A 16634-nucleotide genomic window follows, 5' to 3' on the forward strand; every position below is an offset into this window, starting at 1 on the left:
AAGGCTTCACAAGTTTGTCTTCAGAAACTCATTTGAGCATTGTACTTGGCACTGGTGAGGCCACACCTCAAATCCTTTGCTCAGTTTTGGGCCCCTCACTGAAGGAAAGACATTGAGGTGCTGGAGTGTGTCAAGAGAAGGGCAACGGAGCTTGTGAAGGGTCTGGAGCACGAGTCTTATGAGGAGCAGCTGAGGGAACTGAGGGTATTTAGGTTGGAGAAAAGAAGGCTCAGGGGAGACCTTATTGCTCTCTATAACTACCTGAAAGGAGGTTGTAGCCATGTGGGAGTTAGCCTCTTGTCCCAAATAACAAATGATAGGACAAGAGGAAACAGCCTCAAGTTGCACCAGGGGAGGTTTAAATTGGATATTAGGAAATATTTCTTTACCATAAGGGCTGTCAAGCGCTGGAACAGGCTACACAGGGAAATGGTAGAGTCACCATCCCTGAAGGTATTTAAAGGATGTGTAGATGTCGCACTTGGTGACATGGTTTAGTGGTGGATTTGGCATAACCACTGGGTTAACAGTTGGACTTGATCATCTTGGAACACTTAAGTAGGAAAATAACCTCTACAATTACCCTTGCCTTTAAAATCAGGAACAGAGTTTTTAGTTGATTTCTGCAGTCATAAGTGCATCAGGACAGGCAGCAGTTGAATGGAGTTCACTGCCACAGTCACATGCCCATCCTCTTGTCTCTTGTCAGGGTCTGTATTTGGCTTTTCAGAACTCTGAAGAGTGAGTAGTTTTGCTCTGCAGTCGTACCACAAAGTAACTTCACTCTTGCACCAGCTGCCTAAGGTCTGTACCAAATGCCTGGTGAAAAATTCACAACTGAATTAATGAGAGTGAGGAGAGAGTAAACAGCTTCCCTCAGGATTGCTCTCTATGAATCATAACTGACCCAGTGCCTTTGCAAACCCTGTAACCTCTTACAAATTTCTTTCTTTCATATGAACTTACTATAAAAAGCAAGTAATTTGTCCCATACCCTGTGGGACTGATTTACAAGCCCAGTCCACCCCATCCCCCAGTTTCAGCAGCAGCACCAGCGGGTAGAGGCATTCATCAAAACTCAGGCAGCAAACATGGTGTGAAATCGTAGGTACCCCCAGAGCCTGCAGAGGCACACGCTCTGAGCAAGTCTTGTATACCCTGACCCATGTCTGGCCTGGTTCACTGCTTTTTTTGTTAGGCTTTCTTTTGGTTACTGAACCTTTTCAAGGATGAACCAAAATAATATTGAGAACTTTTGTCAGTTGTGAATAACGGTATTTAACTCAGTCTGGGGAGGAAAAAAAGAGAAATGTTCAATTTGCATACTTTAATTAAGGAATAACAGTAATTACTTGTTAGTTCAGCACTGAAAGGAGGATAATTACTACTTGTCCCTACTCACAAGGAAACACGCTCCCCAAACAAGGTCATTTCTTGTTTGTGCCTCCGCATTAATTCAGTTACTCTCCCCCTTCCCAGTCCCTGCAAAGCTCCCTGCTCCTGTGTCACACACACACAACCCCAGAGTGCTCCCCAGCAAGAACAATGACATCTCCCTACTCCACAGACATGCAAGGGCAAGAAATACTACTGTTTCATCCCAACAGGCAACTCTAATATTAGTTACAAGACTGAAGGCACATGCAAAACAACCATCTTGGCATGTCTCAGGTTTTCAGTGCAGTCATAAACAAGTTCTCACCAAAAATGCATAATCTTCTTCTGTCACTTGCTTTTCTTTAACAAAAACCTCCTTCCTGTCATTATATTCATGGTAATGATAAATGATTTTCCATTATCTCTGCAGCTTTGGCTATCCTAGACCATTAGCATACAATGAGAGATAAAGTGCTTTGTCTTTAAATATGAAACTGACTTAAAGATCCCCAACTCCTGTCTAAATATAGGTGTTTATTCCTCCAAGTTTTTTACTGCAAGTGAAATTTTATGACATACTGCATAACTAAAAACTCACAAGTCAATTTATATTCATGATTAGAATTGTTGTTGCCTTTCTCCTGGCAAGAAAAAGAGCACCTCAGGTGTTATCTGCAAAGTGAACATTACCAGAAATTACAGTCTTCACATCCTCTGGAGTTTAGCTACAAAAAAGTGATGAGACTACAAGAAATATCTTTCCTGTTTTTTTCCCTGAGATATCGTCATATTTAAAATAAAGCATTCATACTGTGGATACAATTAAGCAAGCTAGTTTAGAACGATTTCTACATTCAGTATCATATTCAACCTGCAACACTGGAATTGAGAAACAAAAATGCTCTACAGCTTCCTGACTGAGAAAGATTAAAATCCATTCACTACCAATCCCAAATGATCTTAAATACACTCCCTATATCTTTTGCTCTGAATACTGTCCAAGTGAAGGTCAGCAGATTTTTAATCTCTAAATTTTTTATATGAACACATATCAGTTCTAAAACTAACACCCTCTGTGAACAAAATCACACTAGAGAGCTACAATATTTGCAGGATTAGATCTCTAGTTTCGACTGTTGCAAAGGATACTCTGCCAAGTATTTTAACTGAACTTTGAGGAACAGAAATCCCATTTATCAGAAATCTCACAACAAGGGAAAAGAGTCACCAACTACTGTGCTTGTATGAGTGCAATTACTGCCCCCCACCCCCACTCCCTGCAGTATTTAAAGCAGAATAGCCTCTGTCACAACCAAGCACGCTAATACCCGAGAACATTATTGCAAGGGAAAATCCTCTGCGACAGTATCTCACCACTGAGGAATGTCTCTGGCTCCTCGTACCCGGGCTGAACAAGTCCCCTCTATTTTCCAATCCTCTCCGAAGAGCCCACGACCTACCTGTGCGGCAGAGGAGAGGCGCGGGCTCTGACTTCAGCTGTTCCCGAATTAGCTCATTGGGCACTCAGGTAAAATGAGAAGCTCTTACTAGTCTGTACAGCTCCTTCGCCAGAAATATTGCATGAGTCAGCTTTTATCTATCAAACCCTAAACACAAAGGCTTTACAGAAACCTGATTCACAACTTTCTCATTGCCTTTTTCCCAGCGCACCGACAGTGTTCGGCATCACCACGAGCTTTAAAAGACATATGACATCATGCAATTCAGGGATAGGACAATGGGCATCACTGTGGGTAACTTTAAAATGCACACTTCACTGAGCAACACCCACTAACTTCCAGTTTTCCAGGCATAACACTGTGCAAACATCAAATAGAGCCCTCACTTCCACAGCATTTGTTATGCTTTGCTTCTAGATTTGCAGACAATATTGATAAGGATGTGAAGCAAATAAATCACTTGCTGGTACTGTGAAATTTCTGTGTTTATGTTAGAAACTTCCATGATCTTGCAATATAATAGGATGATCCCGGGAAATAGAGTCATTCTGGATCTTATTCTGCCCTAACATAAACAGGAACAGGCTTTTGCAGAGTGCTTTCAAAGCTTCAGTGGTTTGGGGTTCTTTTAAGGGCAAGAGAAATGAATTTGAGAAGAAAATGTGAAAACCAAACCATCAAGAGCTCTGTGTTAAATCACAATGAAGATAAGTAAAACGGGGGGTAAAAAAAAAGATGAAAAACAGAAAAGGAGGAAAAAGGATAGAGGCTGGTGCTAACCCGTGAGAAAGCTGACATCTCCTTTGCCTGCAGAGGAGGTGTGGCATTTCCATCCTGGAGCTGGGAGGCAAAAGAAATCAGAAGAGTTCCCAGCTGCTGGCACCACTTTCCAGGTGTGCTCTCACAGCTGCATGCTCAAACCTAGCCCACAAAGAGGCATTCTATCTTTAAAATTATACTTGAAATTCACTAACTCTGTCCTTGTATGTGACATGGCCTCAGCTTCATTCAGAGTATTCCTAAAGAGCACAGTCCTTGAACAACGCCTTTCAGCAGGAAACTGGAGGTAGAAAAGGAAGCAAAGACAGCCTTGAGACCACTGGCAAAGCTGTGAAACACTTTGATCTAAACATCACAGCTCTTGGGGTGAAAGTCCCTTTTACCCAGGCTAAAAGATCAGTTGTTTACAGCCTGCCACGCTGACACATCACAGATCGTTGAGATGTGCTCTCTTGTGTATTCCCTGGATTCTCCTGCAGCTTCCAAAGACTTTTTTAATACTTACATATTTACATTAAAAGATCTTTTTGCAAGATCTGTGCAAAATACTTTAGACAGAGCTACCACATATCTGTAAGTCCTGGACACACTCCAGAATAGAGTAGAGAAGCCAACACTGGCCCCAAATTTCTCAGTACATATGCAGTGCAGCACCCAGCTATTCAAATCACTTGAATATGGCATTTGCTATGCTCCACATGCACGCATATTTCTGTCAGGAGCTAATTCACTCCTCTGGACTTCTGCTTCCTCACACCTTGTGCCCACCTTGCCTACAGAGCTTTTAGCACCTCCAAGTCAGATTTTAGCTAATTCCTGGACAGACCTGTAGAGGATCAACCAGACATAAGACAAAGCTTGGTCAATTCTGTGAAGTCCTAAGACATACAAGTAATATCAGCAGCTTCATCATTTAGTGATGACAAAGCTCCTGAACTCTGAAAATTCAGTGACAGAAAGTGTCCCACATCTGTTTCAGCAGGTTGGGTAAAAACAGGGGCTGCAGCACTGCAGTGTGAGCTTCTGCCACTGGTCTGAACTGGCACAGTGAGCTCTGATGAGCATTCCTGTGGGTGGAGGGAAGAGGGAAACAGAGCTGAGATCCTCTGCTTAGCTCTGTCTTGCTCTTTCCTCTCTGCACACCCACACCTGACCTTAGCTCTCCCTTCCATCCCCATGTATAAGTCAGCAGAAGTTTCCCCCACGCATAAGAATTTCCCCAAGAACAACCCCTCAACCTCCATCACTTTAAACATGCACAGCACTGAGAGCTGTCAGGGCAGAAGACTGGAAACCAAAAAGCCTCCTGTTTTACTAATGTGCATCACAAATGAAACAGTAAACAGTGTGCCAGAAAAATAATGGCTTGGTCCCACTTCTCATTTTCTGGTATTTTATGCATTTTGTTTATCTGCATTATATTTTAGGAGTTGCATAACTTTCTCTGCCCCATCTCCTGCTTCCTTCTAGTGAATGTACAGTGGCATAAGATCACCTTTTTAGTGTATCAGGATAAGATTTGAGAAGGGCGACCTGTTTTTATTTTGGAACAAGGCTTTGACTTTTCTAAACTTGAACAAAAAGTGAAGGTTATAGAGGTTAAGAATGATGTTGTTCTATAGTTTCCAGCTGGCTAAGGATTTACTGAAAAAGTAAGTTATTCTCGGCAAAATTGAAAAAAAATCACCCACAACTCAACCACAACGTACATTCAGGCTAAAGGACACACTGACATCTTCCCTGGAAGTGCAATGTATTAATAACTCTCTGCAATGCAGTAGCTATTTAATCTGTATACAATACTGCAGAGACACCTAACAAAAGGAACAAGGCATCGCATGCTGCTGGTGTACTGCAACACAAACAGAGCCCATGGGTCCAATCCTCCATTTACAGGCCTTTTAAAAGAATTGTTTTCCATCTCCTTGTGAATTTTGAAGGCTTTCTTCTCTCCTCTTTAAAAAGAATTTTAAAAAGGCACAGTTCAATTCTTTTCTAAATCAGAGCCAATGAAAATTCAGTGAAGACTTGCATATGAATGCATATGGAGGAGTAATACCCTAGATGACAAGCAATCAAAGCTTTTATATCCTTTTCTTCTTTGCCCATACTGGCATTTAGTGAAGAAGTGTAAAAAGCTAGTGTTCAACATGATGATGCTAGAATGTTTTAGTACTTTTACACTCAAACTTTAGTGCCAGAATGAAAATCCACATGTAATCTTCCTTCCACCCAGCAGCACACAGGATCAGGCCTTGCTGCTGGCACATTACTAGTGACTTTCTGTGCTACACGATGTCACTGTAACAGTGCTTGGTATGTCAGGCCTGGTTTCTACTTCCTCCTGGACTAATCTACAGCTCTGAGCAAATGTCCTGTCAGGCCAACATGTTTTCAATTTCATCTAAGCAACCTAAAGTTGCTGCTGAAGTTCGCAACTTTTCAAAGCCCACTCCAGCATGAGCTCGTGGGAGGTCTTGGCTAGGCAGCCAATATAGCACACAACATTTGTTGCTTTACCAAGAACATTAAGACTAAAAAATGTTGATTGTCTCCCACTGTAAAGTAGGCAAAATAAACTTGAGAGTGAGACAGTTTCAGAAGAAGGAAACGTAGCATCTGTAAATCATTCTTGCTAGTTCCAATGAAAAACTTAATTGTGTGACCATAAAGAAGACATCCTTTTACAACTCATCTCTTTCAATTTCACAAGAACTTGTAACTACAATATCTAGCACAAACAGATTAGTTCTTTTAAACTCATTTTAAGAGTCTGCTGTTTGCTTCCGCCACTGAATTTTCTGTTGACTTACAAATCTTTCCAGTGAAAATCCTGCATGAAACAAAACACATTTTGTAAAAGCCGGTTCTCTGAAATAGCTGATGCTGTTAGATGCCAAATAGAAGTGAGTTTCAGAAGCTTAAAATAATTGACATTTTTCTTGAAATACAGCTACATGATGTCTGCCATTTGGTTTTGAACTAAAGACACTTACTGGAACCTCCTCTGCCCCTCAAGAAGTTTAACAACCAGAATTTTGAAACAGAAAGAACTGAAATAGTAACAGCAGGATCCTCCTAACAGATGTTTACGTTTACAATAAAATGAAAACTTTCTTCTGTGTTTCCTCTCTTGAATAAAAATTTAAGTTGCAGAAAGCAGTATTCATGTTTACATCATGGGCAGAAGAATCCTTAAATTCTACACAGGTTGGAACTAAGACATGTTGGTGGTCTGGCTGCACCACAGACCGGCTCTGGCATTTCAAGTCAGTTGTTTTCTTATGCTCACCCTCCTAAAAGGGAACATTAGGTCTTATTTTTAAGGTGGCATTACAACAGTAAGCTAACAACTCTTTCAAAATCCCAGTTCAACAGGAACATATGCAATGGCAGTTAAAGGACTCCAGACTTAATAAATGACCAATGGATTTTTACAAAACACAATAATCAGTATTTTGACATCTCACAAACCTTTAAATGAAAATAAATTTAAAAAAAAACCCCAAGCTGACGTTCAAGTTTAAAGGAGTTTAACATAAACAATGTCTTCTCGCTGTATTGCTTCTACAGCTAAGTATGGAATTTTACATAAGTAAAGTCACAAAGACTAAGACTACCAAATGGCAGTGAAATAACTGGCCACAGCGGAAAAATCAAAGGTGTCTTGTTGCTGCCACAAACAACAGATCCTTAAAAATGCACTCACCCCAAATCTTCATTTTTTATTTTCTACTGATGACCCTATCACATCAGGACTATTGTTTACCTTGATTTGGTCTTTCCAAATCGCCCCTTGGAGCCCCATGCTCCCATGGAGGGGGGGGGGAACTTCTGTACTTTTAAAGTATGGGCATCATGTTTTATGCCTTTCCTCTCAATGTCCTTAGCCTGTTGCAGTACAGAGAAAATACAGTGCCACATCAAAATGAAACTTCCCTTCCCTGCCTTGTCAGCTTTTCAGGCATGCCTGTGAAAGCCACTCCAATAGATCCATGTTTGTGATGAAGAAGTGTCTTCACAACGCTTTCAGAGTTGCTTTAAGGCTCTTCTGCAGCGTCTACAATACTTCCTTCTACTTCTTTCCTGTTATTTCATGAAGACAAACCATTGAGAGCAAAATTCCTATCCCAACAAGCAATACTTTCCTCAGAGTTTTTGTATGCATGAAGCAAAGCATGAATTGAGATTGATATCTCTGCAATGTCAGTGTACAGAGCAGTGCAGCCTCTGCACCCATATGCAGATGGTGTTAATGCCTGCAACACTTATTGACATATCAGAATTCAAGATTAACAGTGACAACAATCACACTTCAGAAGCCATAGGGCAAGAAGCAAACAGATTAGAGGCCTAGACTTGGTTACAGAGAACATTTGGTGCATAATTCACAGTGGCTGACTTCCTGAGTCATAAGCCTTTCCCTGTACTTTCTTATCAGAGCAATAAAAAGCTTAATTTGAACCAGACAGTCATTTTATTAAAGCTACATATATTGCAGAGTCCCTGTGCCTTCTTTAACAACAGCTTCAGAAAAATAATCCTATAGACTTTAAAGTATTAAAATTCTCTAACATTCCTATTCAGAGGTATATTAACTGAATTTTAAGCACATCTAACACCATACAAAGAAAGTTAGTAAAAAAAAGGATCTTCAGATTTCTTCTGACCATTGATTTATTATGCAATTTTTTGTCAGTATGGAGGAAAAACCACCCTGACAAATGCAAACAAGAGAGGGGCACAAAACTTCTTAAAAATACACCATCTTGTGGTTCACAGCAAGGTAGCTGAAATTTAAAACATTCATGAAAAGATATCAGATAACAACTGTCTGCTACCATCCTTCCGCTTTTCTGACTTTTATAGTCAGTACCATTTTACTTCTCTTTCGCAGCCTTCAAGCACTTCTATACTGGCCAGTTTTCAGAGTTCTTGTTAACTACAATAAACATCTAAACCCGTTGATATTCAGTAAACAACTCAGATCAATCTTCCCAGTGTTTAGATCAGAGACAGGGAAAACAGACTCCTATTTAAATCCAGTTAGCACAGCTAAAGCAGTTATTTTTCTCAGATTTTTCCTTTGCACTTTATCTTCCTTCCAGATAGGGACATTCAATCCCACCATTTTCCTTGTTTGGGTTTTCCACTTGCTTGTTTTATATGAGGAAGAAATAGCAAATCCGTCCTTTAAAAAATATTAGAGCTAAAATCCAAATCAAATTCTCAAACCCAAAACACACAGCCTGGACTTGGAGAAACTTGTCCACAAAGGCCAATTTTGCGATCTAAAACAAGTGAGGGTGGGGGCTGAGGAGGGGAGGATGTATCCACTCTGTGGTGGAACTGCAGGGTTTTTCCAACAAGCCATACTAAAATACAATTCCTTTTGTTGTTCCTGTTTACAGAGAGAACATCAAAGCTTTCTCAACTCTGTACCTTATACACATGGGAACTTACAAGGTAATTCACTTAAGAGCCATTCTCATGACTTATCTAGAGTCTCATTTCATTTAAAAAACACCCAAACCCCCACACAGTTAAACATTTATTTTCTTCCAAAACCTGTGATCAAATTTAGACCATTAAGCTGTAAATCCTCAGTGAAATAACTTCTGCTGTGCCCATGCTTTTCTTAAATTCAAATGTCGCCTTCTAACTTCCCTCAGGGAAAGCTTTCACTTAACATTTAACCATGAAACCCATCTCGAGGGAAAAAATCCTTCCCCTGTCTCTCGTCCTCTCCCACAGGCACACTGCTGAGCGGTAGATCCCTGCGGGGGACTCGCCACAGACAAGCACGGAGCTGGTAGAGCAGAGGAGCCGTGAGGAATGGTCAACTGCCCCCAGGCTTCTCTCAGCCCTCTGACAAGGAGGCTACAAGCTGAAAATCAGTTTCCCTCGGTCTGCCCTGACATCCCAAGCGCTCCGAGACTTTTCACAGCCGAACAATGGTGCGCATTCACTATTGAGCTCCGAGGCGCAGAGACACACCGAGAGGCCACTGCATTGGTATTATTCCACGGCGTTCAGCCTGTTACCACAGCTATTAGCTGGCGTGCTCACTTTTCAAATCCTCATCTCTTTGGAAACCCTGACTACCATTATTTTATTACAAAGAGGCACAGGTTAAAAGAAGTTGAACTGGGCAATTCCCTACTCTCTTCCCCCTTTGGCGTTACCTATAATGTATGACTCACGTAGGCAGAATTTCATTAAGAAGCATTCACTTTTGCACTTTTGTAGAAAATCTGTCACTATTGAAGTGTTCCCTTAACAAAGATTTTGACAAAAGATTTGTGAAGGTTTTGTAATTAAATCAGTAAGAGAATACAAACAGATGACCAGCCATAATAATTTAGTAAGATGATGAAACTTTTTGCAAGCTGATTCAGTTCAAGTAACTTTATTCAGCAAAAGAGAAGGATGGTGGGTTTACTTCATTTTTTTCTTCTTTTGCATTAATTTCTATATACAGCCATGGATGAAATCAGCTTTACTTATTTCTGTACCCAAAGCCATTTATCTCTCAATACCACAGGCCATAAGAATGGCTATATTTGCCAGGCCAAGCAGCATGACAGTAAAAGAAGTCCCTTTTGCAATTGATCAGCATCACTTAACAGAACACCAAAAGATACTAGAATTTCCACTCCAATGATTTTTCAGTTAATACATGTTCTTTACAATTTAAAACTAATGGTCTTGAAACACTTCAAATCTTTAAACTATGCACAGGCTCTGCCAATTGGAAATCCATTGCAAAATATTTTGAAGGTTAGAAAAACAATCTGGGAGAAACATTCCCCTCCTGATGACAGCAAAGTTCTTTGAAAATAATGACAAAGGCATCTTGCACTGAAGGCCTGAATGCTTCATAACAAGAATAGTCAAACTGGCTGTGGTCATATTGCTGCCTTTTGAATGGCAATTGTTACAGCGAATCTCAACTCAGAAAAATGCAACATCAAAAACTGAAGAGTGCCACAGCTAAACTGTGACATGAATGTGTACACTGATGGAGAGAAGCTGCCAGTAGATCACCATGGGTAAGAGATCTTCAACGGCAAAACTACCAGAGGCTGGTAAAAAGCATGTCCCAACAAGCACAGCACAGATTCACTGCCATTATCAAGAAGAGGCTTCAATATCCATAATGTCCTTTGTCTGTTAAGGTGTAATAATACAAAGTCATTTTTAGGATTCAATGAACAGCATTGACACAAACTGTTTCTCCAAGTATCTGCCAGAAGATTGTACAAAATCTAAGCCAGTTTGATCACTACATTTAACATACATTGATATATGTGATACATGTGATTTATTTAGAACTCATTCATGCCCAGGGAAAAAAGGATTTTCTGTTACAAGAATATGCAAGAAAAAATCCTGATACAGCTGATAATTTATTGATAATACTTTTGCATCTGCCAATAACTCTACAATGGAAGGACACTGCCCGGGGAGAAATGTGAGAGGCTGAAAGCCTAGGAAAGCAAGAACAGAATGCCTAGCCACCCAATACTCTTAACCAGTCACCATTGCCAATTTGTAAGGTTCTGAGTTGTGGTATTCCATTTTATCGATTTTCTTAGCAGTCACACTAATATTGACATACAGGGATGGGAGCAAAATAAGTATCATAGGGATTTGCCAGGTTTGTTAGTGGAGAGACCATGAAGGTTTTTCATTATCAAGTTCTATTTACTATGAAAAGGACAGTTCAAACTCCGAGCCTCACTATGCCAGCACTGTCTCTCACATCCAGAGGTGGCAAGAAGCATATTTAAGATAAAAGACCTGATAATCACCATTAGCAAACAGGAAAAAATTATGCAGTATGCAGTGAGTGTGTTATACTGGAGCCCACCATTTTCCCCCTGTATTGACATTCCTTTCTCTTATGTTTGCTTTTCTCTTTTCAGACTAACACAGTTGGTTTAGGAACATATTGCTGATACCGGTGGTTCTGCTTTGAGCCTGTAATATTACTCCGCACATAGCGATGTAGCTAGGAATCTTCCTTAGCACTCCCACTTGCCCCTTTCATTTATCCCCTTTGTTACAGAGATGAATGGGTGTGGGCAGTGACAGCTTATACTTTGTACAAATAAAGGTAATTCCCTATGCAACTCCACATTCTCATCTGAAATAGATTCATTTTAAGGAGAAAAAAAAAACGGAAAGAAAAGGAAAAAACCTTCAGACTTGTCAAAGTAGTACAAGAAGGGATGCGCATGCAGCATGTCAAGGTTTTCAGATTTCCAAAGTGCTTAGCCATGTGAGTTTTAAGGAAACATTTATTGTATTTAAATCAGAAGCTAAAATAGCCACCCTATTAAAATGGGGGGAAAAAAAAAATCATACTTTTCATTAGTAATTACTTATCAGTAGCCCATGAGAATAATGTTTTACGCCCTTAAAAGACAAGCTGTTTTTGTCTGCATAACCCAGAGGTGATGCTGCAGTGTCTGCTATCAGCCCTGAGCTAGGGCACAGCTGGCTCTCTGCTACAGATGCCCAGTCCCACTGGCAACAGAAGCCTCAGCTGGTGCATCTGTAGGGTCCAGAACAGGATTATGCCCATTCTGATATTTTGCTGCTGTAGATAGACCTTAACTGTACCTAAGTATAGTGCAGAAGCCATCTCACACGTGCTTATAGCACATGTAATTACTGTGGTGTCCTTTGACACTGCAACACATTCAGATATATTTTTTATGACATAAGGAGAGGAAAAAACCTTTCAACTTTATATTATATATATATAAGGCATAATAATAATCTGTTGCCAGATGATACAACTTATTCTGAGAAAGAAGGACAAAGCTTGATCTGTTGCCACTATTACCACCCTTCACTCTTACTGGAAAAATACAGGCAAGGTTAAGTAGTTTTGATATAATGGTTATGTGTTGTAACCACTGGACTCTGCCTAGCAGGCTGCAGCTCCCTGTGAGCACAGCGGGGTTTCCTAGGGCTGTGTGATTCGCCACATCCCAGAGTCCAGTTTGGACAGCCCTGCGATCTGGCTCTGGCAGCCAGCAGTGTTACAATGCAGTGGTGATGAAAGAGGTAGAGAAGAGTCTCCCATGAGGGTTTAAGATGGCTTTAATCACATCCTGTCCCAGCCCCCTTGGAGGCAGAGAGAGAGACCTCTTGGTCTGGGTGCGGGGTGGTTTTGTCAGGGGCCCAGGGGCGGTCCCTGGGCGGGGTTGGGGTACAGGAGCCAATAGGGAGAAACCGAGGGAGTGGCCAAGGCTAGGGCAGGGAACAGGGGGAACATGGCATCACAGAGTCAGGGGGTTGACAGGCTACCACAGTTATGATTTCCACGTGTGATAAAAGTAGGAGAGTGAAGGTTTGATAGATTTAATACCCTGAGACAGAAGACAGATAGATCTACTTCTTTCTTCAGCAGCCACATGCACCAGTGACTTGGGACACTCCTGAGCCTGGGGTCAGCCATCAGAAAACACTCAGCATGCAGGTCCTGGAAACCGATTCCTCTCCAAACACTTCAAACTCCTGCATTTCCCTGCTTGTTACAATGGCAAGGGCATCTTAGCAACTTCACACAGGGCTCAGTGGTCTTGACTTTTCAGACCTGTCTCACCACATGAACAGAAAAAAAATACAGATGCAACTTTGCTGAGCCTGCTTTTACAGTGGAGAAATAGGTCTAACCTATTTGCAAGTCAATTTTACAATCATATTGTCTAAGAGATGCAAATAAAACTTTTAAAAATCCAGATTTTATTACACCGCATGAAAATTCAACACAATCATGTGAAGGAAGAAGAGGGTCTCTTCTTTTTTTTTCGTGTGCAAAAATCTTGTGTAAGCCGACTCCCCTCTTGTTGCATTAGGCTCAGTTTACACTCTGATCATAACAAGAGATGTTTCCTTCTGTAGTTGTTACTCTATACTTCAATCCCCCATCACAAACAGCCGGGCTTGTAAAACAGACATGTCAAAAGGTTAAGAAATGAACAAATAGATTTTCTCCAGCTGTAGGAAAGTAGCTGACAAATTCAACATTCTGGATCACAAGAGAAAAGTATTAGTATACCAAATGCCTGGTATTGATTTAAAATGGAAATAAAGGAGTGGATTAAATTAATCTAGCAGAAAAAGTAAGCAACTGTGTGAATAAATACTTTCAGTTTGGGAAAACTAGATGATCTCTATGTAGGAAGAAAAGCATCATAAGAGATTCATGATCTGGTGTGTACATTATTAATCCGAACCAAAATCCATTATAAAAAATACCCACTTTAAATGAGAATTATTGAAATATTAACAAGAGTATATTAGTAATAATCATGTATCAGCATAAAGGTTGCTCAGCAGGGACTACAAGCATTTTGTAAATCTCATATACTCATCTACTACAGACGTTGTATCAAATTTGTAATGCTCCTAAATATTTGATAGTTTGCTTTTCAACATTTGGCTTTTATGACGGATGCAAAATGATGTGTACTTTCTCCTCTGCTTATAGCCTTTAAACCCAAACAAGACTTAAACAGAAAGTTACTTTCTTTTGCAGGGTGGGGAAAGGGATTTCCTAAAGCCTTTCTTTTCTCCTCTTTCCTCCCCACCCTCCAGTAAATGAAATTAAAGGTCAGCAAGTATTCAGTGCAGTGGAAAGCCCCAGGTTACAAAAATAAATTAATTACAAAAACCTATCCAAGATTACAGTAACTGGACATGTATTCTCTAGGCTATTCCCAAAACCCAGACACCGTTGTGGAAATGCACTAAGTACCCTGACATTGCTAGCAAACATGATTAAGGTATATTTATAGGCCTTGCAAAAAAACCCACACCATACACAGGAAAAACATACCTCCCCAAATTTTTGCTCTTGTCATTCAAGACATTCATCCCCGAAGGAAACAATAATATAATGCTATTTCCTTCTGCTGTTTTTCTGTCTGTACTCTAAAGGCACAGGAAAAATGTATCTTCAAAAAATATTTTCTTAATAAATAGTCTTTAAATATTTTCTTACTCCTTTTGACAGGCTGTAATAAAACAGTTATCTGGTTTATATGCTAATTAAAATCCTTGCAAGAGGATTAAATGCTAACATAAGGATATAATAGTAAGAAAAATACATTTATGATCTTAATTTTCAGACAAGTTCAGTCTCAGAGCACTCTGAGGGAGTCGCTTTAAGCCCACTGGTGGGCTTGTCTCCCTCCTCTCACTCTGGATCCCATACCCTCAAGCCCACTAAGAGCTCACTCCACCAGCAGTGGTCCTGTGGGCACCCAGCTCCCTTTCCACCTGGCTCAGGCTTCTGCTCAAGCTGGGCAGCTGCACAACTGTTCCTGCCATAGGGACGGGCTGGCCAGTGTACATGGCCCAAGGGCTACAGGGGGAGGAGGGTCATCCCCTCTGTCACTGCTCCAGTGTTTGGAAACCTCTGGGAGAACAAAGGTACCTGCACTCTGGAGCTGCACAAATAACATCAGGCTGAGCTGTCCCAAAGACTGGACAGATGGTTCTTGCAGCTTCAACTAGAAGACATGCCCATGCCCTTACCTATCAAAGGACTCTGGGGAGGTGTTATGGGTTATTAAAAAGCATAAGAACCTTATGACAGGCAGACTGACAGGCCATATCCTCTTTATATCCTCATTTAAATATAGACTTCAGTATGAGGCATGCAGTCTCATTGATTAAACTGGAATTAAGAAATCTAACAACACGTGTGTGTGTGTGAGAGAGAGAGAGAGAAGAAATGCACACATGGCACATTAGTTTCTGGAACGACATCACTTCATATCAGCTGATTCAAACAAAACTGAGTTGCAGTCAGCCTCAGTGACTTCAGATGTACATTTTGGGATTTCCTATCTCATTTCGGCTAATTCCTTTGGGCAGTGTTAAATGTATCCTTTTCCTTTCTTCCCACACTCTCCCACAAGTACAACTTCACTTCAATCCATCCTCTATAGAGCACTTGCATGGAGGCCAAGACATACAAGTGACTTATTTTGAACCATAGAAAAGAAAGTGTTGAACTTGGTTTTCCCTGAAAGTCAGTAAGCTAAAGGGAAAAATGCTTCTGGAAAGGATTTAGTAAAATTAAGCAATAACCTTTTTTCTATAGCTATAACTTTTAAGAGAGCAAATCTTCCAATCACAAAAGGGAACTAGAATGATATGTCTTAGACCATGATCTGCTTGACCTTTAACTAACAATAACAGCTACTTGTGCTTTCACATGTGTCTGTGCATCACATTTCTGCAAATCAATCTCTAGAGATAAAACAACATTAGCAGTGACTGGAATAAGATATCATGCTGACACCCAAAATAAAAAAGACTTTGCACTTCAATGGTTTATGTATAAACACATCATGAAGCATCTCTAAAACACTCAAACTCTGCAGCTTTTCTCTGTATCTTCTGTTTCTTTCCCCCCGCCTCAAAGAGAAATGGCAAATGAAATATCCAGAAATAACATATTTATTGTTGAACACAGCCTTTCATTCTTACACAGCTATGTCAACCCATATAAAATGCAATTACCAAGAGGATCAAATCAGCCCCACACATAATGACATTTCTCATTAACCTCATAAAGAAGTGAATTGAAGACAATAAAGCAGTGAATTAAAGACATTCAGGTACTTGACTGAGATGACAGAATACATGCATACAGAGATGGACAAGCTTCAATGGTCACAGTGACTGGTCATCCCAGTGATGCTCGACTCAATGACCAATTCAGGAAAGACCTTCCTCTGAAAATTTTGTCATGAAAATACAAAGTGTCACTATTTGCCACTTTCTTGCTACTTTATTCTTGGAAATTAAGTTACTTTAGAAATGAACTGAAACACCACAATAAATCTTCTATTTTAAATGAGTCAATACTCAGTGCTTACTGCATGACATTATACAGCTGGTACAGGAAAAAAATAAGATTAACAAAAAAAGCCATACATAGTTTTACAGACCAGCATTATCAGAATTTTTTGAAAAGATTCTGGTTTT

The 16634-nt window shown here is 40.3% G+C and overlaps 1 protein-coding gene across 4 annotated transcripts in view; it reads right to left on the reverse strand.

Annotated features, from left to right (window-relative positions):
- PLEKHG1 (pleckstrin homology and RhoGEF domain containing G1) overlaps positions 1-16634 on the reverse strand; it is a 127476-nt gene that overhangs the window by 50147 nt on the left and 60695 nt on the right. Inside the window, exon 1 of one of the 4 annotated variants that reach the window (XM_019288664.2) lies at positions 2752-2817. The exons of the other annotated variants lie outside the window; for them this stretch is intronic. The gene's annotated coding sequence lies outside the window, so the exon portion shown is untranslated. Of the gene's footprint in view, positions 1-2751; positions 2818-16634 lie in introns of those variants that run through there. 4 annotated transcript variants of the gene reach the window in all.

The sequence above is a fragment of the Corvus cornix genome, chromosome 3 (genome assembly GCF_000738735.6).
Source record: "Corvus cornix cornix isolate S_Up_H32 chromosome 3, ASM73873v5, whole genome shotgun sequence".
NCBI lineage: Eukaryota > Metazoa > Chordata > Aves > Passeriformes > Corvidae > Corvus > Corvus cornix.